Raw genomic sequence first — 23,578 nt, 5'->3', positions numbered from 1 at the left:
CTCATACTGTGTGCTAGTACATAATGTCCCCAGCAGATTCCCCCATAGTGCTTCTCTTTCCCCTTCCCCATATTGGACAACAGCGTGGTCTCAAATGAAAAAAATAAATAAACACATGTACTAACCTCCATGTGGCTGTCGGTAATGTGGTGTAGGCCTCTTCCGGCTGGTCTCCTGCGCTGTATGCTGCCTGGCTCATGTGGCGCTATGATGATGACGCGCTAGGCCTGAAGCCTATCAGAGGAACAGCTGGACAGGGAGACGTTGCTCCTGTGCCCCACAGCAGCATCCAACGGTATAGCCATCCTGAGAACGGCGATACAATTGAATATAGAGAGATGAGCGCTTCCATAATAGGAGCTCATTTCCCCCGGTCCTGCCACTGCCGCCCTCCACTCATCTCCAGGGCTGGTTTTCCCACAGGATCTGGTGATGCCAGTTCATGTGCTGCAATAGAGTTCTGGTGCCCACGTTTTAATCCTGTAGATCTTGCACATGACAATGCTTTTGTCCTCTGGCACTGTGGATAAAAACTGCCAAACAGAGATACTCACACAAAGCTAGTGGCATCTGAGCTTGGCCTACGTCTGGCACGTTTGTAGCCTGCACCCACAATATCTATGGCATCACCAGTTCCTGAACTGCTACTGTTGCTATCGCTGCCCCCTACTACATACCACTGCAACTACAAGTGCCCTTACTACCACCAACACTCCCCACCTTTCCCCGAACATCCTCCTTATGGTAGCCAAATTGCTGACTGTTCTCACACAAGTGATCAACAGTGAGACTCTCTTGAGGATCTTTTATAAGATTGTTGCCTCATCTTATGAAAAAAATAAGGCACCCCACTAAGGAGGGCACTGAAGACAGACATGATGCAAGTTAAAGGCTTTTCTGAGGTAATAAGGGAGAGGAGCAGGAAGAATGCTGTGACCCCCGGCTTCAAAGTTCGGTGTAAGACTCAGAGGTGACCTTGACATAATTCTACTGTGACTGAGAGGATGAGTGAGCCATCCAGTCTACAATCTCTTCCTCTTTTTCCTCAATAATAATGTGGAACCTATCAGAAGTGAGGGAAACATGGCTTACTACAACTACAGGAAGGCTGGTGCTCATACTGCTATTTACTACTACCCACATTCTGACTCTCGGATGATGATTCATGGGTCTTCTGTACAATAAAAACGAGGGGAATCCAGCTCCACATAAAATGTACTTTAAACAGCTTCCATAAAATCCAGACATCAAAAATGGACAAATATGCTGTGACACATTTCGGGCTATTACATCTTTAGCCCTTCATCAAGACTTGTGTCTTGATGAAGGGCTAAAGATGTAATAGCCCGAAACGCGTCACAGCATATTTGTCCATTTTTGCTGTCTGGATTTTATGGAAGCCGATTAAAGTACATTTTATGTGGAGCTGGATTCCCTTTGTTTTGATTGTACCTTGCATCTGACCGAGCCCAAGTCTGATTTTCCATGCTCCATTGGGAGGTTGCAGGTGAGAGCTGCAGTAACTTTCTTTCACTTCATGGCTCTTCTGTATACCAGACATTTTATAATGAGGCCTATATAAATGTAAAATCATAGCTTTGGCTCACAGATTATTAACAGGTAGTAAATTTGTTTTTTGCATAATTGACAGACAGAGGTGCAATTAAATGTCTATTCCCTTCTACAAAAACACTGCACACTGGTATTGACAATTTACAATATCTTGAAGTAATACAATGTATTAACTAACACAGGTATACTAATGCAGCTATTGCAAAAAATGAGTTTACTGTAACTGCACAGTATCTTGAAGTCACACAATGTGTTGCTAAAATACACTAAAATGCCCAATTACAAATGATAGATACAGGACATTGAAAAAAAAACTTTTTTTTTTTTTGCAAAGAAAAAGTCTGGCTGGCCATCTGCAGAAAAAATGAAGTTGTTGCAGGATTTTGTAATGCAATTGCTTTTAGCAGATACAGCCAAAACACATTTCAGGACAGAAGCTGAGCACAGAATGTACTTTTTGCTTGTCATTAGCCAAAGGACTTGCCTCTGAGCCAATCAGCGCAAGTCCTCCATCCATTCTCTTCCAGTGTCATGTGATCCTTCATCCTCCTTCCTGTGTTCCCTGCCAATTTACACAGTAAAATGGACCTGACACCGTTTTTGCGCAATTCATATGCAGAAAAAACACCCAAACTTTAGCAGGCAAATTTTGTGAAATTCATAACAAATCCAATTAGTTTAGAAACGATTCACCCATCTCATTCTTTTCTTATTCCTCCTGTAACTGTATGAATGAATTGAAACAGACAAGTCGGGGAAGCTCACATGGTATTCAGGGCAATCAAGAAAATATATTGTAGTACATACACCACATGGTGTAGTTAAACACAGTCTGCACTAATTAAAAACTTTACTGATACCTTCTAAATCCTCCTTATGTTAATTCATTATGGGTCTTCTATTACAATGACTGTACTGCTCTACCAGCATTCCACTTTCTGAAAAATAAAACTAATGAGTCATTTTCCAAAAGATTATAACGCTTTCCGTCCATAAGCACCATAATTTCTCCCTGTCGTTAGGCATATAGCATTGTATAATAAAGCCAAGCATGTTATTGTTTAGGAGTGAATTTCACAGCGGAGCAGGCTGGTTCAAAGAATTCCCATTCCTTTTATATTCTATCAGTCCAGGGAAATTGGTTATTTTGCAGAATGGCTTAAAATCTTATATTCAGTCTCATAAAAGTATTCACAAAAGACGCTTTAACATTCAAATGCAGGTAGAAGCTTTTTTCACGGATAAGGTTATTGAAGATCCAGAAATAGAACAGCCTGGAGGATGATATACGCTGGCGGTGAATAATATTATTGGAGATCAGCTAAAAGATTTAAAATGTTTTTTCTTTTTTTTTTCAAATAGGTCTCAAAACAGCTGTCAGAGGTATAGATTTAGCTTGTTACAGGCTCTGAGGATGTGTCAATGTCACTACAAATGAATAGTCTGAGAAGTTTATTCAATACAAGATGCTTTCCTCCCCAGTGGCAACAGATGCAAGTGTGAGCTTAAAGGGGTTGTCCCAGTAATATAAATGTATCCCGCCTGATATCGCTGTTATACTACTTTCCCCAAATACCACCATTTATCAAAACTACCTTATTCTAAAGTTATTAGCCTACCTGTGGCAAATTTGTTTTGATATTCAATTTGTTATGTTCTACATTGGAGCCCTGTAATGCAGGGAGCACAAGCGTCATTGGTAGGAACAAGGGGTTTGGTTAGTGTCACACGTCTTGCTGATGTCAGTATAATTTCATTGCCCTGCATGATGGGATAGCAGACACATGACAAACCAGGAGGTAGGATTCAAACATGGGGGATTCCCTGCGCTGGAAGAATATCTTTAGATTTTAATAGTTCTAACATTTTTGTATGTGGCAATACCTATTATGTTTATTTTTAACATTTTTTATATGTAAATTTTGGAAACGAGATTATTAAATTTTAGACATTTTTCGGGGGGTTTTAAACATTTTTTTCACTGTAATTTTTGGTCCCCTTAGGAGACTGGAATATTTGATCTTCTTCTTGTACCATAGACTGCTTTTAAACACTATTGTAGTCTATGGCACTTTTACAGGCTGCCTGTCAGGCCATACCTTGGGCACGGCCCCGCAGGCAGCTCACTGTGAAATTGCCCTACAAAACAGTTCACGTGAGAACAACTCATGCTGCAAAAAAATAGTCCTTACATGTACAGTATATGTTGATGGAAACAATTGACACAAACTACTGTAAGCATGTCCTTAATGAGGATCTGTAGCCTCTTCTAACATGTCTGTTTAGTAAATACCTGTATTTCCCATGTAAGAACAATCATGGAGCATTTATTCTTATGGCTCTATGTTGTACCATTCCTCTACTATTCCTACTAGAAGTTATGAATGAATTGCCAGCAGTCTGCAATAAAGGTCCATTTGGGTGTTAGAGTTTGGGGGTATGTCCCTGCACAGTCTGACACTATCCAATCAGTGCTGCCATTGTCAAAGTCTGAAAAGAAGCACCACCAGGTTCTGTGCAGTCACAGCAGCCATCACATGATCTCTGGTAGTGTTGCTGTTTGGCTGTGAAAGCAAATGTCCACTGATGTCCTTATGTAATTAAATCTGTCAGTGACAACTTTTATTAAGTGCAGGTTTATTTTTAATTTTACTCAAGAAGCATTATTAAAGGGGTTCTCTGGGAATTAAGAAAATGTAAATACTTAAATATTATTTTATAATAAATATATTCACAAATGCCTTTCATTAGTTATAATGACTTGTTTTGTCTAGGGAGCAATCGTCATGGAAAATAAAATGGCTGCTGTCCTATTAGTACAAACAAAACCTGTCCTAATCACACAGCAGGACAAGTTACTTCACAACACTGAGATAAAGAGCTGCCTCATCCTCCTCTCTGCTCTGCTTGTCAGAGGTAATGATCCTGAATACAGTGAATCTCTCTGGGAATGGAGATGAGGAGGAGACATGAGAGGAGGGTGAGGTCTGGCTAATGGGCAGCAGCACTTGTTTACAGTCTCCATTACCACAGCAACACAGCCTGTCCTGTCTGTCCTCTCTGTACTTCATGTCTCCTTGTGAACTAAATTCCCCAGAGATTCAGCTAAAGTTCTTATCATCTGAATTCAGGATGATAATCCCTGACAATCAGAGCAGAGAGGAGGATGAGGCAGCTCTTTAGCTCAGTGTTGTGAAGTAACTTGTCCTCCTGTGTGATTAGAACAGGTTTTGTGTGAACTAATGGGACAGCGGCCATTTTGTTTCTCCTGATGATTGCTCCCCAGACAAAACAAGCTATTATAAATAATGAAATGTATTTGAGAATATCCCCTTCATGGATTGCTGCCTTGTCAAGGCGGTGGGGCTTGTGTAGCTCTGTGAAGCTATGAGCTATGCTCTGCAGGGTGTCATGCCTTGCTCAGACGGTGTGCGGAGGTCTGTCAGATTGGCAGCGCGTGTCTAACCTTTTGTTCGTTTTGGAATCATGCTGGATCCACCTTCCTTCAGGTGCTCTGGGTGGGGTCATTGGCTTAAATTGCTTTCAATCCCAGAAGGCCGTGCGGGTTGTAGATTTCTGTCTGGCCTTGGATTCAAGGAAGGAAGGATTGCCTGTTCCAGCTCAGATAAGTTTGATTTCTGTTTGTGTTGTTTGCGGTCTAGGCTATTTGTGTGTCTTCTGCCCCTTCTCCCCTTTCACCATCTCAGGGATTCTAGGGTGTTTGCAGTCCAGGCACGAGGACACTTCATTCCTACCATTAAGGTCTGAACGTGGGCTTAGCAGCATAGGGAGAGAAGTCAGGGATGTGCTAGGAGGTGACCTGTCCCCAGCATCTAGCCTAGACACTTGTGTATTTGGTTGTCTGTGTATCTGAGTTCCTGTCCGCCGTGACATTATAGCCCGCCCTACTGTGACTGCCATTACTCAGCGCTTTTGTGATGGCGTCAATTGATGCACTGATTGACCGCATGCAGGGATTATCCCTAGAGGTTGTGGATCTGCGTAGTTCGGTCACACAGTGTCAGAGGGTTCTGGCATCAGGTGCAGGTCAAATTGGTGGGGAGCCTAAAGTCGCTCTTCTCGAGAAATTTACAGGGGGTGCGGATGATTTTATCCGCTTTAAAGAGTCATGCAAATTGTATTTCCGACTGCGTCCATTTTCGTCAGGTGATGAAAATCAGAGGGTTGGTATCATCATGTCTCTGCTTAAAGGGGACGCGCAATCCTGGGCTTTTTCTCTGCTGCCCGGTTCTCTGGCCCTCCGGTCGGTGGAGGAATTTTTCAAAGCCCTGGGATTGATTTACGATGACCCAGATCGGGTCTCGATGGCAGAATCTAAATTGCGTAACTTACTACAGGGTAAACATACTGCAGAGGGTTACTGCATGGAGTTTAGGAGATGGGCTACTGAGTCGGGGTGGAACGACCCCGCGTTACGTAGTCAGTTTTGTCAGGGGTTATCTGAAAGGTTGAAAGATGCCCTGGCTTTTCATGAGTACCCGGATACTCTAGAGAACGCAATGTCTTTGGCTATACGGTTGGATAGACGTATCAGAGAGAGGTGTAAGGGTCCCTCCGTGCAAGGGATCCTTTCTGCATGTGGTTTTGTCTCACCTGCTGCCCAGGGTGATATTACTTATAACTCTGGGGTAAGGGAGGAACCCATGCAGTTGGGTCAGATAAATTTTCGATTCTGGTAGGAGAAACTTTAGGAGATTACATAAATTATGTTACTACTGTGGTAAAAGTGACCATCTTGTTTTTGCTTGTCCTTTTGTTAAATCACGTGATGACATGAAAGAAAAATAAACCGTCCTGACTCTTGGTAGCATGAATGGAGTAGTGGAACAAGCAAATATGCAAGCTCCCTGTAATTCTCGTTTTCTCCTTCCAGCCACGGTGGCGCTAGACTCAAGAAAATTCTCTGTTGAGGTATTCATTGACTGTGGTGCTGGGCTAAACCTTATTGACTTTCTTTTCCTTCAAAATCTGGGTCTAAGTACGTGCACTTTGGAAAGGGAGATTCCGGTGTTTGCAATAGATTCTTCACCTCTTTCTCAAAGGAGTCTCACTCATATTGCACATAATATTCAGTTGAGGTTGGGTGATTCACATGTAGAGCTTATTTCTTGTTTTGTCATGAGGAATTTGCCTGCTCCTTTAGTCCTAGGTTTACCTTGGTTGACAAAACATAATCCAATTATTGATTGGCAGTCAAGACAAATTATTGGTTGGGGAGAGTTTTGTTCGGAGAATTGTCTTGGCACATCTATCTCTGGGGTGTCCACTGCGGTTCTACCTCAATATCTCTCAGACTTTGCGGATGTCTTTTCGGAGGGTGGGACCCAGGAATTGCCCCCTCATCGTGACTATGATTGTCCAGTTAAGAGTTTGGCAAAAGGTCATATTAGGCCATCTAAGTCTCCGATGGCAGTAGGTTTTTTCTTTGTCAATAAAAAGGATGGATCACTGAGACCGTGTTTGGATTTTCGGGAATTGAACCGTATTACGGTCCGGGATCCGTATCCCCTTCCTTTGATCTCCGACCTTTTTGATCAGATTGTTGGTGCCAGGGTGTTCTCCAAGTTGGATTTGAGGGGGGCCTACAATCTGATCAGAATCAAGGAAGGAGATGAGTGGAATACGGCCTTCAATAAGCATGAGGGTCATTTTGAGAATCTGGTTATGCCTTTTGGGTTGACGAACGCGCCAGCAGTATTTCAGCGATTCGTCAATGACATTTTTCATCACTTGGTGGGGAGGTTTGTGGTGGTTTACTTAGATGACATTTATATTTACTCTCCTGATCTGAAGACCCATCAGGATCATGTGAGACAGGTTTTCTGTGCAGGAGCTTCAGTTTTTGGGATATCTGCTTTCCGACTCTGGTTTTCGTATGGACCCCGAAAAAGTCCGGGCGGTTCTGGAATGGGACCGACCAGAGAATCAGAAAGCTTTGATGCGATTTTTGGGGTTTACTAACTATTATAGAAAATTTATTCTAAACTATTCCACCATTGTTAAACCTCCGACTGATATGACAAAGAAGGGCACTGACGTCTCTGTTTGGTCGGAGGAGGCATTTCAGGCCTTTTCGACTATTAAGGAGTGTTTTGCGTCTGCTCCCATTCTGGTGCAGCCTGATGTGTCTCAACCATTCGTGGTGGAGGTGGATGCATCAGAAGTGGGGGTGGGAGCAGTGCTGTCGCAGGGTTCTTCTCCTGGCAAATGGGTCCCGTGTCATTTCCAAGAAGCTCTCGGTCGCCGAGAGAAACTATGATGTGGGAGATAGAGAGTTGCTGGCTATAAAATTGGCCTTTGAGGAATGGCGTCACTGGTTGGAGGGGGCTTCTCACCCCATTACTGTTTATACGGATCATAAGAATTTGTCTTACCTGCAATCTGCCAAGCATCTGAACCCTAGACAGGCCAGATGGTCACTGTTTTTTACCAGGTTCACTTTTCGTCCGGGGGTCAAAAATATCAAGGCAGATGCGTTGTCTCGCAGTTTTCCTGGGGAAGGTGATTCAGAGGATCCTGCTCCGATTTTGGCTGACAGGGTTGTGGTTTCCGCTCTGTATCCCGAATTGGAGATGAGGTGTTGGGAGCCTAGGAGGGGGCTCCTGGTTCCCGTCCCCCAGGGAGGTTATTTGTTCCCGAAGAACTGCGATACAAGGTTTTCAAGGAACATCACGATACTGTCCTTGCCGGACATCCTGGTGGTAAGTCCACCTGTGACCTTGTGTCCCGGAGGTTCTGGTGGCCCGGGTTACGTGGGAGCATTGAGGATTACGTGGCAGCTTGTGAGACCTGTGCACGATCTAAGGTTGCTCATACTCGACCGGCTGGTTCACTCCTTCCTTTATCTATTCCGTCTTGTCCTTGGACGCACTTGTCCATGGACTTTATTACGGATCTGCCGAGTTCCTCAGGGAAAACAGTAATTTTGGTGGTAGTTGATCGTTTTAGCAAGATGACTCATTTTGTATCGTTAACTAGTCTGCCTAATGCGAAGACTCTTGCGCAAATTTTTGTTGACAATATCGTGAGATTGCATGGTATTCCTTCGAATGTGGTTTCTGATAGGGGCACGCAGTTTGTCTCCAGGTTCTGGAGGGCGTTCTAGCTCTCGGCTTGGCATTCAACTTTTGTTCTCTTCGGCTTTCCATCCGCATTCGAATGGACAGACGGAGCGTACTAATCAGAACCTGGAGACCTACTTGAGGTGCTTTGTGGCAGAAAATCAGGAGGACTGGTCCTCATTCCTGCCCTTAGCAGAGTTTGCTTTGAATAACCGTAGACAGGAATCCACGGGTAAGTCGCCATTTTTTGGCGCATATGGTTTTCATCCTCAGTTTGGTACCTTTTCTGGGACTAGTTCCTCTGGGATGCCAGAGGAGGAAAAGTTTTCTTCTAACTTATCCTCTATCTAGCGGAGGATACAAGTGAATTTGGAGACGATGGGTGAGAGATATAAGCGTATGGCTGACAGGAGACGTGTGACTGGTCCGGACCTGTGTGTGGGTGATCTGGTGTGGTTGTCCACTAAAAACATTAAATTGAGAGTGCCATCTTGGAAACTGGGTCCAACATTTATCGGCCCGTACAAAATATCTGCGCTGATCAATCCAGTAGCGTTTCGACTGGATCTTCTGCAGACTTGGAGGATCCATGATGTGTTCCATAGATCTTTATTGAAAAAATATGTGAGACCAGTGGAGGCCATCGCCATTGCCCCCTCCTCCTGTTCTGGTCGATGGGAATTTAGAGTTCGAGATCTCCAGGATTCTTGACGCTAGAGTTCTTTGGGGTTCCCTTCAGTATCTGGTACACTGGAGGGGATACGGCCCCGAGGAGAGGATGTGGGTTCCGGCACATGAGGTTAACGCCAGCCGACTCATTAGGGCTTTTCACAGAGCCCACCCGGATAAGGTTGGTCCGGGGTGCCCGGAGGTCACCCGTAGAAGGGGGGGTACTGTCATGCCTTACTCAGACTGTGTGCGGAGGTCTGTCAGATTGGCAGCACGTGTCTAACCTTTTGTTTGTTTTGGAATCATGCTGGATCCGCCTTCCTTCAGGTGCTCTGGGTGGGGTCATTGGCTTAAATTGCTTTTAATCCCAGAGGGCCGTGCGGGTTATAGATTTCTGTCTGGCCTTGGATTCAAGGAAGGAAGGATTGTCTGTTCCAGCTCAGATACGTTTGATTTCTGTTTGTGTTGTTTGCGGTCTAGGCTATTTGTGTGTCTTCTGCCCCTTCTCCCCTTTCACCATCTCAGGGATTCTAGTGTGTTTGCAGTCCAGGCACGAGGACACTTCATTCCTACCATTAAGGTCTGAACGTGGGCTTAGCAGCATAGGGAGAGAAGTCAGGGATGTGTTAGGAGGTGACCTGTCCCCAGCATCTAGCCTAGACACTTGTGTATTTGGTTGTCTGTGTACCTGAGTTCCTGTCCGCCTGTGACACAGGGCCACCCAAGATGGACAGGTCATAGCAGAGAGCTCAGACAAAAAGCGAATCCCTGGAGTAGGAAATGACAAACCACTCCAGTATTCTGCCAAGAAACCCCTATGGACAGAATTAAAAGGCTAGTCGATATGATGCTGGAAGATGAGCCCCCCAGATCGGAAGGTGTCCAAAATGCTACTGGGGAAGAGCAGAGGGCAAGTATAAGTAGCGTGAGAAAGACGGAAGCAACTGGGCCAAAGCTGAAAGGATGCTCAGCTGCAGATGTGGCAGGAGGTGAAAGGAAAGTCCGATGCTATAAAGAACAGTATTGTATAGGAACCTGGAACGTAAGATCTATGAACCAAGGCAAGTTGGAGGTGGTGAAAGGTGAGATGGCAAGACTCAATATCGACATCTTGGGAGTCAGTGAACTAAAATGTACAGGAATGGGTGAATTTAATTCAGATGACCATTATATCTACTACTGTGGGCAAGAATCTCAAAGAAGGAATGGAGTAGCCCTCATAGTCAATAAAAGAGTGAAAAAAGCAGTACTGGGTTACAGTCTCAAAAATGACAGAATGATCTCTGTTCGAATCCAAGGCAAACCATTCAACATCACTGTAATTCAAATGTATGCCCCAACTACAGATGCTGATGAGGCTGAAGCTGACCAATTCTATCAAGGCCTACAAGACCTTCTAGAACTAACACCAAAAAAAGATGTAACTCTTATCATAGGGGTCTGGAATGCTAAAGTAATCAAAAGATAACTGGAATAACAGGCAATTTTGGCCTTCGGAGAACAAAATAAAGCAGGTCAGATACTAATAGAATTTTGTCAAGATAACTCGCTGGTAATAAGAAATACACTTTTCCAACAGCACAAAAGACGATTATGCACATGGAAATCACTGAATGGTCAATACTGAAATCATATTGACTATATACTCTGCAGTCAGAGATGAAGTTCTGTACAGTCAGCAAAAACAAGACCTGGTGCTGACTGTGGTTCAGATCATCAGCTTCAAAATTCAAACTTAAATTGAAGAAAGTCAGAGAAGATGCCAGACCTTGCAACTATGACTTAAATAACATCTCTTATGAATATGCAGTGGAGGTTAAAAATAGATTTAAGGGATTAGACCTGGTAGAAAGGGTACCTGAGGAGCTATGAATAAAGGTTCACAACATTTTGCAAGAGGCAGCATCAAGGAACATTCCAAATAAAGAGAAGAGCAAGAGAGAAAAATGGCTGTCTAAGCAGGCTTTACAAATAGCTGAGGAAAGAAGGGAAGCACAAGTCAAAGGAGAAAGGGAACAATATCGCCAGTTGAATGCAGACTTCCAGAGAATAGCAAGGAGGGATAATAAGGCATTCCTAAATGAGCAATGCAAGGAAATAGAAAAAAAATACAGAATGGGAAAAACAAGATCTTTTCAAGAAAATTGGAGACACCCAGGGAACATTTCACACTAAAATGGGCATGATAAAAGACAAAAATGGTAGGGACCTAACAGAAGTGGAAGAGATTGAGAAAAGATGGCAAGAATATACAGAAGAACTGTACAAAATAGATCTCAATTTCACTGATAACCCTGATAGTATGAGCATTGACCTAGAGCCAGACATTCTAGAGAGTGAAGTTAAGTGGGCTTTAGAAAACATTGCCAACAAGGCTACTGGAGGTGACTAAATTACAGCTAAGCTTTTTAAAATAGTAAAAGATGATGCTGTTAAAGTGCTGCAGGTCAATATGCCAGCAAATCTGGAAAACACAGCAATGGCCACAGGGCAGGAAAAGGTCAATTTATATCCCAATCCCAAAGAAGGGCAATGCCAAAGAATGTTCAAACCACAGAACAATTGCCCTCATCTCACATGCTATCAAGGTTATGCTAAGGATTCTGCAAGCTAGGCTTCAGCAATATGTGAACCGAGAACCTACCCACTGAAGAACAAGCTGGTTTTTGAAGAGGCAGGGGAACCAAAGATCCAACTGCCAACCTTCGCTGGATTATGGAAAAAGCAACAGAGTTCCAGAAAAACATATACAGGGTGGGCCATTTATATGGATATACCTTAATAAAATGGGAATGGTTGGTGATATTAACTTCCTGTTTGTGGCACATTAGTATATGTGAGGGAGGAAACTTTTAAAGATGGGTGGTGACCATGGCAGCCATTTTGAAGTCGGCCATTTTGAAGCCAACTTTAGTTTTTTCAATAGGAAGAGGGTCATGTGACACATCAAACTTATTGGAAATTTCACAAGAAAAACAATGTGTTTAATGTGCTGCCCATTGTGTTGGATTGTCAATGCAACCCTCTTCTCCCACTCTTCTCACACTGATAGCAACACCGCAGGAGAAATGCTAGCACAGGCTTCCAGTATCTGTAGTTTCAGGTGCTGCACATCTCGTATCTTCACAGCATAGACAATTGCCATCAGATGACCCCAAAGATAAAAGTCTAAGGGGGTCAGATCGGGAGACCTTGGGGGCTTTTCAACTGGCCCCATGACGACCAATCCTCTTTCCAGGAAACTGTTCATCTAGGAATGCTCAGAACTGACACCCATAATGTGGTGGTGCACCATCTTGCTGGAAAAACTCAGGGAACGTGCCAGCTTCAGTGCATAAAGAGGGAAACACATCATCAGTGTGTGAAGAGTGGGAGCAGAGGGTTGCATTGACAATCCAACACAATGGGCAGCACATTGATCACATTTTATAAGTGGTCAGAAGCTTGTAAATAACTCATGAAAGAATAAAGTTACGTTAAAACCAATACGTTTGATGTGTCACATGACCCTCTTCCTATTGAAAAAACAAAAGTTTGATTCAAAATGGCCGACTTCAAAATGGCCGCCATGGTCACCACCCATCTTGAAAAGTTTCCCCCCTCACATATACTAATGTGCCACAAACAGGAAGTTAATATCACCAACCATTCCCATTTTATTAAGGTGTATCCATATAAATGGCCCACCCTGTACTTCTGCTTCATTGACTACACCAGAGCCTTTGATTGTGTGGATCACAATAAATTATGTCAAGTTCTTAAAGAGATGGGAGTACCGGATCACACCTAACATGTCTCCTGAGGAACTTGTATGCAGGTCAAGAAGCAACTGTGAGCACTGCACATGGAACAACTAATTGGTTCAACAGGAGTACGACAAGGCTTTATATTATCACCCTATTTATTTAACTTATATGCAGAATATATCATGCGAAATGCTGGACTGGAAAAAGCAAAAGCTGGAATTAGAATTGCTGAAAGAAATTTCAACAACCTCAGATATGCAGCTGATATGACTCTCATAGCAGAAAGTAAAGAAGAATTCAGGAGCCTCTTGATGAGGGTCAAAGAGCAGAGTGCAAAAGTTGGCCTAAGCCTCAACATTTGAAAAAACTAAGATCATGGCATCAGGACCCATCTGTCACGGTCCCTCAGGTGACTGGTGTCAGGAGATCAGAGAGACCCGCTGAGCGACCCCACCCTTCTGACTATGCGGTAGATAGCTTCATTTAGGTTTGGCTGAGCTAGTGTGAGGTCATCTCCGGTTTTTCCTGCTCTGCCATCTTTACAGAACTTAAGTGTCGCGTTTGTTTGTATTTGTTATATTCCCTGTTTTATCTGGGCTTGAGACAGAGACTTCCATTCGTCCATCTGGGGAGGAATGGGTTGTCTCTGGTCCTTAACTTATTCCAGGACCTTATAGGGAATCAGGGCGTAGGTATACTGCATACATTCCTACCTTCAAGGTCTATTTATATTGATAGGTAATCAGGGCCCGGATTAGGGTTGTCTAGGAGGTGACCTGTTTCTTCCTTAGTTTCCAGGCCCAGTTACTGTTCTCATTCCCTCCTGTGTTCAGTGTGGAGTTTCCCCCCCCACACTGATCATGACACCATATCCTCCTGGCAAATCGAGGGGGAAGAAATGGAAGCATTATTAGATTTTGTTTTCTTGGACTCAAAGATAACTACAGATGGTGACTGCAGTCATGAAATTAAAAGACGTTTGCTTCTTGGAAGGGAAGCAATGACAAACTTGGACAGTGTAATTAAAAGCAGAGATGTCACCCTGCCAACAAAAGTTCGTATGGTCAAAGCCATGGTTTTCCTGTAGTAATGTATGATTGTGAGAACTGGACCATAAGAAAGACTGCAAGAAGATCCAATCAGTCAATCCTTGAAGAAATTACCCTGATTGTTCATTGGCAGGAGCAATACTGAAGCTGAAGCTGAAATACTTTAGACACATAATGAGAAGGCAGGAGTCATTGGAGAAGACCCTGATGCTGGGAAAGATCGAAGGCAAAAGGAGAAGGGGACAGCAGAGAATGAGATGGCTGGACAGTATCATGGAAGCAACAAACATGAGCTTAGGCTAGCTTCGAGAGACAGTGGAAGACAGAGGAACCTTGCGTGCTGTGGTCCATGGGGTCGCAAAGAGTCGAGCTCGACTGAATTGCGACTGAACAACAACAAAATTTGAGAATATATTTATTATAAAGTAATATTTAAGTATTTACATTTTCTTAATTCTCTGAGAACCCCTTTAAGGTGGTGTCACACACAGCTTTTTCTGAGCCAAAGTCAGAAGTGGATCCAGCAGGAAGAAGTAGAAGTAGAAGTTTCTCCATTATACAATGTTTTGTGTTTCCTTTCAAACTCCTTCTGGCTTTGGCTCAACAAAAACTGACACAAAAACTGTGTTTAACACTCACTTGTGGTAGGTTTACACATAGCTTTTTGGAGCATTTCTGTGGCATTTTGGTGCCTTTTTAACTGGTATTGTTTTAGGTGAAAAAAAATGCTATCTCCAGATAGAACTTAGAACTCTATGAAGAATATTAAAGCGACTCTGTCACCAGGATCAGCCCTATTAAGCCAGAGATACTGCCTGGTAGAGCTCATTATGCCAATTAAAATAATACCATTCTTTTATCCGTATGCTAAATAGCTGCTGAGAGTTTTTATTCATATGCAAATAGGAGTTCAAGCACCAGGAGGCGGGGCTGAATGCTTTGAGCACTGCTTTGTAACACCCCCCTGTGTTCTACACCCCCCTTGATTGACAGAGTTAGACATGCTTAGGGCAAAGCTGTGTCCTAGCATCTACATATCATATACTCTATGTACTATAGCTTCACCACACTGAGATCTGCTCAAAAAGCTAATCTACACATTACTGCTTTATTCAGAAGCACGATATATGATTATAAAGACACCAGTAATATGTGTTAGCTTATAAGCATAGACAAAACATGCATCTCTATCTGATAATGCTATAGCTTGGAGGTAAGTGTTTGGGTTTTATATGTAAAGATCCCAGGTTTGACTCCTGAGAGAAATTTCCATTTTTTTTCTTCCACATTTAACCCATAACAAAAGCCTATATCCTTATCATATCAAGAATAATGTTTTTATGCCTAAAAAGCTAATAAATATTGCTAGTTTCTTTATAATCATATATAATGGGCAGCACTGTGGCTCAGTGGTTAGCACTGGTGCCTTGCAGCGTTAGGGTCCTAGGTTTGAATCTGACCAAGGACAACATTTGCATGGAGTTTGTAAGTTCTTCCTGTGGTTGTGTGGGTTTTCTCCGGTTTCTTCCCACACTCTAAAGACATACTGATAGGGACCTTAGATTGTGAGCCCCAATAGGGGACAGTTGGATTATAAAGTTAGTTGTCTGTAAAGCGCTGCGGAATCTAGCAGCGCTATATAAGTGCATTAAATAAATAAATAAATTGCGCCTGTAAATAAACCAATAATAATTTTAAGGTTTCTAAGCAAAAGAAAACAAAACACTGTTCTCAATATAGTAAGGCCTTTTATTATGATTATATATTATTTATTATAATATAGCCTTTTATTATGAGTTCAATGAGAGAGAGAGAAAAAAAATGTAAGTCTGTCCCAGGATTCAAACCTGGGATCTCTATATGTAAAAACCATGTACGTACCACAGGCTATAGCATTACCACATAGAAATGTATGGAATTTTGTTTATAATTAGAAGCTAACACATATTACTGGTGTCTTTCTAATCATATATTGTGCTTATGAATAAAGCATTAATGTATGCATTAGCTTTCTGAGCAGTACATAGTATATATGATAAAGCACTTCCACACACCTTTCCAGCCCACTCCAAGCTCTTCCTCTACCCAGCTTGCAGCCAGCCTTATATTGTTGAGGCTGCAGCAGTGACGTTTTATATACCTCTGCAGCCAATCATTGGCCCCAGCAGTGTATGGCCTGAGTTGGCTGATGCCAGTGATTCGCTGCAGCAGTTTACGGGACATCACCCTGCAGCCACAAGAATATGTCGCTGGTTGTGGCTAGTGGAGCAGGCTGCAAAGGTGGGTGGGACTGGGAGCGATGTTATTATTTTATTAGGGCTCAGGCAGTTTGCATTAAAGGGATTATCCCATGAGTAATGTAAAAAAATTAAAATCAGACATCATATAGTACATGACAATCTATTTCTAACAAAGCTACAACCAGCTGTGTACCTCACATGGGTCCAGAGATCTCCTCATTCATTGTTCTGCTAGATTTATTTGAATCTGGCAGTGCAAGGGGAGTAATTTTTTTTGCTACAGCTAATGGGGTGTGTCTTTTCTGCTGGAGCTCTCTCCCTATCACTGCTCAGGAGGCAGTTGAAGGATGAAACTGAGCATGTGCAGCTATCTAAGTGAGCAGGACAAAGAAATTAAAAAAAGAAAAAACAGCAGGTGGCGCTATACAGATACATTTTACTGACTAACTCAGTTGCTATACAAATTTTTTTATTACATGCAATTACAAAAGGTATTCAGATCCAGGTGCTGGTTTGAAAACTGTAGATTATTTTTCATGGGACAACTTTTTTAATAAAAAGTAATAAAAAAGGAAAAACCCTTTTAAATATCAGTATTTGATCAGTCTTTTCCATCAGTATTTGTAAGCCAAAACAGTTCCACTTCTGGTTTTGGCTTATAAATATTGATGAGAAATACTGACCAAATACTTGCCATGTAAAAAAGGCCACCCTCTTTTTAAGGAGGAGAGACTAAGCATCTGCCATTCAACCATTAGTTGTCAACCAACTTTCCCAGAAACTGTAAATAACAAAGTGGTCTTCAATTATGCTTTTACATTATATAAGTTCTATTGGCCTACATGATATTAAAGTGGGTTTAACCTCTTCCCAACATCTGCCATTCATGCATGGAGGATGTCGGGTCTAATTTACACAGCAGACATCTGCCAACAGAGTCTGTGATTGGAGAAAATTCCTACCATGCATTTATATCCCCTCAGATGCCATGGTCAATGGTGACCATGGCATCTGAGCGGTCATTTTTCGGGATTCTCCCGATAACCCAATAGCCACCCTTGACCTTTCAAAAAACTGGACTTGAGGCATAATTTAGGATTAAGGCAGTGCTTCATCTGCAGACAGCTTTTTCTAGGTGATTGCCCCTCATGAGTGCAGAGCAGAGAAAACTGGCTCAAATGAGTGTCAGAATCCGGTTCGTACTATTCCTTCTTATGAAGCGTGCCAGATGAGGTACTGTCTTAGCTTTAATCCTAAATTATGTCTCAAGGCCGAACATTGACTTACAGGATGGCTATCTTAAATCTGGTGGCATTGGAGTCTCAGCTCTCTTTTCTTTTTGAAAAGAGATCTAATTCGCATACTTTTTCCCAAGAGGAACAATGCCTGGCCTATAAGACTCTCTCCATAAAGAGAAATAGTACCCTCCCCCAGATGTTGCTTTCCAATCCTATTTTTCACAGTTTCTAATCCCAGAAATCATTTATAACCTCTGATGGATCAGTGAGATTGATTGGGGTGGTCACCTGGAGTAGGCTCACTGTGTTAATAACTTATTACCCATGGTAAATGTATTCTTTCCACCACTATAAGGTGAAACACGTTATTAAAGAGAAGTAGACAGGGTGGGAGGACATTGTATCATAGCCTGCCTCACACAGCATAAATACAAACCTAAAAATGTTGCTAAAAAACAACCATGGAATGCCCAGTATATTTAAAAATATATATATACTTTATTATCTCATAAATAGATCAAAATTCACAAATATAAGACATTATTACACCAAATTATTTGGAAAAAGTCAGCAAACAACCTGGATGCCGTAGTCCCCCTCCCCCCGCCGGTGTCTCAATAACCTGCCAAACAGATGGAACACATGTCTGGTGTATGTGTGGTATGCAGTGGGGTGATTTACAAGTGAGTAGTATCTGGTACAAAACCACTACGAGTAACTGTGATCATCACTCCATTGCATAGCCATAAAGCGAGTCTATATAGGTGTAGGGCCCTAAATAATACATAAATAGTAGCAAAACTGATTTTACAATATCTATCTGAAGTACTCAAATAGATAAGTCCCCATCCACCAAACCATCGAATAGAGGCTATAAACAAAAAACTCGCCCACAGGCACCTGCTAGAAAGTCAGAACATACCCAAAGACATGATGGAGGGCAGAGACAACAGACACAGGATGGAGGGCAGAGACAACGGAAACTCGCTTTATGGCTATGCAATGGAGTGATGATCACAGTTACTCGTAGTGGTTTTGTACCAGATACTACTCACTTGTAAATCACCCCACTGCATACCACACATACACCAGACATTTGTTCCATCTGTTTGGCGAGTTATTGAGACACCGGTGGGGGGGACTACGGCATCCAGGTTGTTTGCTGACTTTTTCCAATTAATTCTGTGTAATAATGTCTTATATTTGTGAATTTTGATCTATTTATGAGATAATAAAGTATATATATTTTTAAATATACTGGGCATTCCATGGTTGTTTTTTAGCAAAATTTTTAGGTTTGTATGATTGGTTCTCCGTTTGCCCTACCTTACGACTTTATAGCGACGCCTTCTTTTTTGGTTCTATACTCACACAACATAAAGCCTATAACTGGTACTACTCATGTGAGCTGAAACATGTCCTTGACTTGAAGATCCTCCTACGTCTCTACATAATATTTGTTCCACTGTACTTTATTACACTCCACCTCCACTATTGTTATATATTGAACAGTAAATCCATCCTATTCGTCAGTTATTGATTTTCTGTGGTTGTAGGCATTCCTTAGCTTGACATGTTACAGGAATACATGAAGCATGACATTATTCACAGTCTCAGGTCACCATGTGGTATTTGAGTATTATTTAGCAAGACATTTTCTGAAAACAAGCAGATGCATCGAAACAGCTCTCAGAAAATGTAAATGTAAACTAACTGTACTGGCCCAGATTTACTAATCCTATAGATCAGTGGTGGCAAACCTATGGCCCTCTCTGTGGGCACCCGCAACCTGGAAAAAATCTATGGTGTACCAACATGCCCTAGGCTTTTCCTGCCATGTATCAGCACATTGCGCACTATGAACAACACAGAACATTGAATGTCGGCAGGTTATTATAGCTAAATAAATGTTGTAGCTATTACTGGTGGTGGCCATATTGGTGTCACCCAATTTCCTCCTGTACTGTCTGTATATACAGTGCTGCAGGGTGTGCATGTGCTTTATGGCAGTTGCAAAGAATAGGAATTAATGGTCAGAGGATATTCAGGAGGAGATGAAACACAATTGCCTTACCAGTAAGAGTAATGGCGAAGCTACATTTTGGCGCCCCCCTCGCAGCTCACCTGGCCCTTTTCCCGTCTGCAGCAGCTGGCTTCTCCTCTGTGTGGTCCTGGTATCTTCTTTCTGCTTCAGACAATCGCTGGTTTGAGGACCCTATTTTTCACCCTCTGAGACACACCTAGGTTTTAGAGGAGGATAATAAGAAAAAAAATATTTTCCATTACACCTCAGGTCAGACCAGCAATCAGACCCCCAATGTTCATCAGATCTCAGCTCCCAGCCCCAATCAGACCCCTAATGTTAATCAGACCTCAGATCAGACCCTCATGTCAGACATCAGCCCCCCATGTCAGCCATCAGCCCCCATGTAAGCCATTAGCCCCCCATGTCAGCCATCAACCCCCATGTAAGCCATCATGCCCCCAGGTAAGCCATCATGCCCCCAGGTAAGCCATCATGCCCCCATGTCAGCCATCAGCCCCCATGTCACATTTCTCCCAATCCATGTCAAATCACCCCCCTATGTCACATCAGCCCTCCATGTCACATTTCTCCCCCTCCATGTCACATTTTTCTGCCCTCCCCCCAGTGTGCGCCCTAAGGCAGCCGCTTGGTCTGCCTTATGGTAGCACCGGCCCTGTAAGCACCACCCTGTCTTCCACAAAGTCCAGTCTCAGTAGCCAAGAGTCTGGTCAACAGAATTCTCACCCTGATCCTCCTTCCTCCCACCATGCCAAACAAGTGATCCCACACTCGGATATTCTGAGGAGCTCTTTTCATCACCATTCCTTGATTTGGGCCTCTCGCCAAGCCCGCTTGAAGAGGGACATGAGGAGATCGTGTGCATTGATACCCAAACTCTTGAGCATCCACAGTTACAAGAAGATGACGATGGGGAATGGCAATTAGTGTTTCACGAGGTGGATTACGATGATGAGACACAGATGCCAATAAGTCAACGGCAATTAATGTCTCAAGAGGTTGATGCTGAGGATGAGACACAGTTGTCAATAAGTGAGGTTTTTGTTAGGTCAACAAGTCAGGAGGATGACCAGAGTGAGGAAGTTGAAGAGGAGGTGTGGACGATGAAATCACTGACCCAACCTGGAAAGGTGGCAAGCCGAGTGAGGACAGCAGTACAGAGGAGGAGGGATTCGCAGCACCGCAACAGGCTGGAAGAGGCAGTGGGGTGGCAAAAGGGAGAAGGCAGGCCACACCAAACAGGCCCACAACTGTTCCCCGGAGCAACCCCTTGTGGCAATCTTCCTTGCCAAGAGGTAGGTGTTCCGCAGTCTGGTGCTTTTTTTAGGAAAGTGCGGACGATAAAATAATTGTCTTTTGCAACCTGTGCAGTACCAAAATGAACAGGGGCGTGAACACTAGCAACCTCACCACCACCAGCATGATCCACCACATGGCATCAAAGCACCCTAATAGGTGGGCCGAACGCCTGGGTCCACAATCAGTGTCTGTGGGTCACACCACTGCCCCCTCTTCCCCTGTGTTATGAGCTGGCCAATCCCCTGTCCAAGACGCAGGCCCGGATACCTCCTGCTCTGCACCTGGACTTTCGCAAGCACCATCAGCTAGCACATCCACTTCTGTGTCCCAGCGCAGCGTAGAGATGTTCATACCCCAGGACTTTGAACGAAAGTGCAAATATTCAGCTACCCACCCACTTACAGGCCATAGCACTAAATGCGCACCTTTCCAAATTGCTGGCCCTGGAAATGTTGCCATTTAGGCTTGTGGACACTGAGGCTTTCCACAGCCTAATGATGGCGGCCATCCTTTGTTGCTCAGTCCCCAGCCGCCACTATTTTTCCCGGTGTGCCGTCACCAGCATGTGTCCCATAACATCACCCGTGCCTGTCACGGCTGAGGATGGGGGAAACCCTCAGCCGTGAGATGCCAGATGATGTAGTGGCTACTCGGCCATGAGAACAGGATAGGGAGCAGGTCACCTCCTCATGCATCCCTAACCTGACCCTAACTCCTACCTGCATGGGCCGACCTTGATGGTAGGAGGACCCATGTGCAGGAACCTCGGAGCCCTGACTTACCCTCCGCAGGTCCCTGAGCTAGTAGCTGGGTAAGACGACCTACTCCTCCTAGGCACGGAGAAGCAGGAGTCTCAATGGCCAAGCTGTTGGGAAAAGGGGGACATAAACAGCCTTACGGGAATGGCAGGCGAACGAGAAGTTCCACCAACCTGCCACAGCCTTGCTGACTGGATCCCTGAGCTAACAGGAAACCAGAACCAGTAAGCTGCACCAACATAGAAAGGTCCCAACAGAATGTAACATACTGCATAAACACACAGCAAGACTTAAACATAGCAACAATACTTTATGACCACAGGGGTGGCTCTCACTGGCAAGGAAGATGGAGGTCACAGGAGGCTGCTCCAGCAAGCATGGCTGAAGCAACCCACTGAGCCATGCTAAACACCCAGGCTATATAGGCCAAGAAGCCACACCCCACAGTCGGACACACCCAGTGACATCACACACACACTGGGAAGGGAGTTAACCCTTCCAGCACCACAGGAAAGGGAAACTCAACATAAAGGGGAAGTGACCAAACTAAGATCACCCTGTGGCTGTTGCGAGACAGCCCGAAGGCCGGGACACTGCCACCACATGTACAACATTCCAAACGTTACCACGGGCAGCCACAGAGAAAGGAAGATGTCAAAGTGCACACCAGACAACACAAAGTGCACACCAGACATACAAACGTGCATACACACCACACAACTCCCAGGGAACCGCACACATCACTGTTGTCCGCGGCAACCGCACTTGAGGCAAACAACAACATGCCTCAAGCTGCGGTTGAAACAACTACCCAAACCGCGGGCAACTGTATGCGGCTCCCAAGGAGTCACGGCCATAACCGTGGCCGTGACAGTGCCCTGACCAACACAGTTATTGGGAAGGTCCACTTAATGACTGACACATGGACAAGTGCTTTTGGCAAGGGATGCTACATTTCCCTGACGGCACACTGGGTGAACGTTGCGGAGGCCAGGAGTAAGTTGTACCCTGGGATGGAACAGGTACTACCGACGCCAAGGATTGTGGACCCTACTTCCATCAGGATTTCCGCCACCACCTACATTAGTGGCTGCAACCCCTCCTTCTCCTCCTCCACCTCCTTCTTCACTTCCACCTCTGAATTCTCATCTTGCAGCACCAGTCAGCCGCCAGTCAGAAGCAGTGTAGCACTGCAGTGGGGAAGCGGCAACAGGCCGAGCTGAAACGTATTTGCTTAGGTGACAAACAGCACACCGCCGCAGAGCTGTGGCAGGGTATAAGGGACCAGACTGAACTGTGGCTCTCGCCACTCAACCTACAACCAGGCATGGTTGTGTCTGATAATGGCCGTAACTTGGTGGCGACTTTGGAGCTTGGCAAGCTCATACACATACCATGCCTAGCCCACGTGTTCAACTTAGTGGTTCAGCGGTCTCTCAAAACCTACCCCAATTTGCCTGAGCTACTGGTGAAGGTGTGCTGCATGTGTGCCCATTTTCAAGAGTCATTTACAGCTGCCACCGGTCTGGCAACGCTGCAGCATCGCTTGCAATTGCTAGCTCACCGACTGTTGTGCAACGTGAGCATGCACTGGAACTCCACGTTCCACATGTTGGCTAGGCTTTGGGAGCAGCAGAGGGCAGTAGTAGAATACCAGCTGCAACATGGTCATCACCTTTCCAGTCAGCTTCCGATCTTCACAAGCGATGAATGGGCATGGATGTCTGACCTCTGTGAGGATTTGCACAAGTTTGAGAAATCAACACAGATGGTGAGCGGCGATGCCGCTATTATCAGCGTAAGCATCCCACTTCTGTGTCTACTGAAACGCTCGCTGCTCACAATGAAGGCGGATGCTTTGCATGTGGAAGAGGTGGAAAT

General features: G+C 44.1%; 1 pseudogene; it reads left to right on the top strand.

Annotated features, from left to right (window-relative positions):
- Nucleotides 1–10,167: 10,167 nt before the first annotated feature.
- Nucleotides 10,168–20,731, top strand: LOC122944117 (annotated as a pseudogene).
- The last annotated feature ends 2,847 nt before the right edge of the window (nucleotides 20,732–23,578 follow it).

This window comes from Bufo gargarizans, chromosome 7, assembly GCF_014858855.1.
Source record: "Bufo gargarizans isolate SCDJY-AF-19 chromosome 7, ASM1485885v1, whole genome shotgun sequence".
Lineage (NCBI taxonomy): Eukaryota > Metazoa > Chordata > Amphibia > Anura > Bufonidae > Bufo > Bufo gargarizans.
Note: the sequence above shows the minus strand (reverse complement) of the source record. Positions and strands in the feature narration are given on the sequence as shown.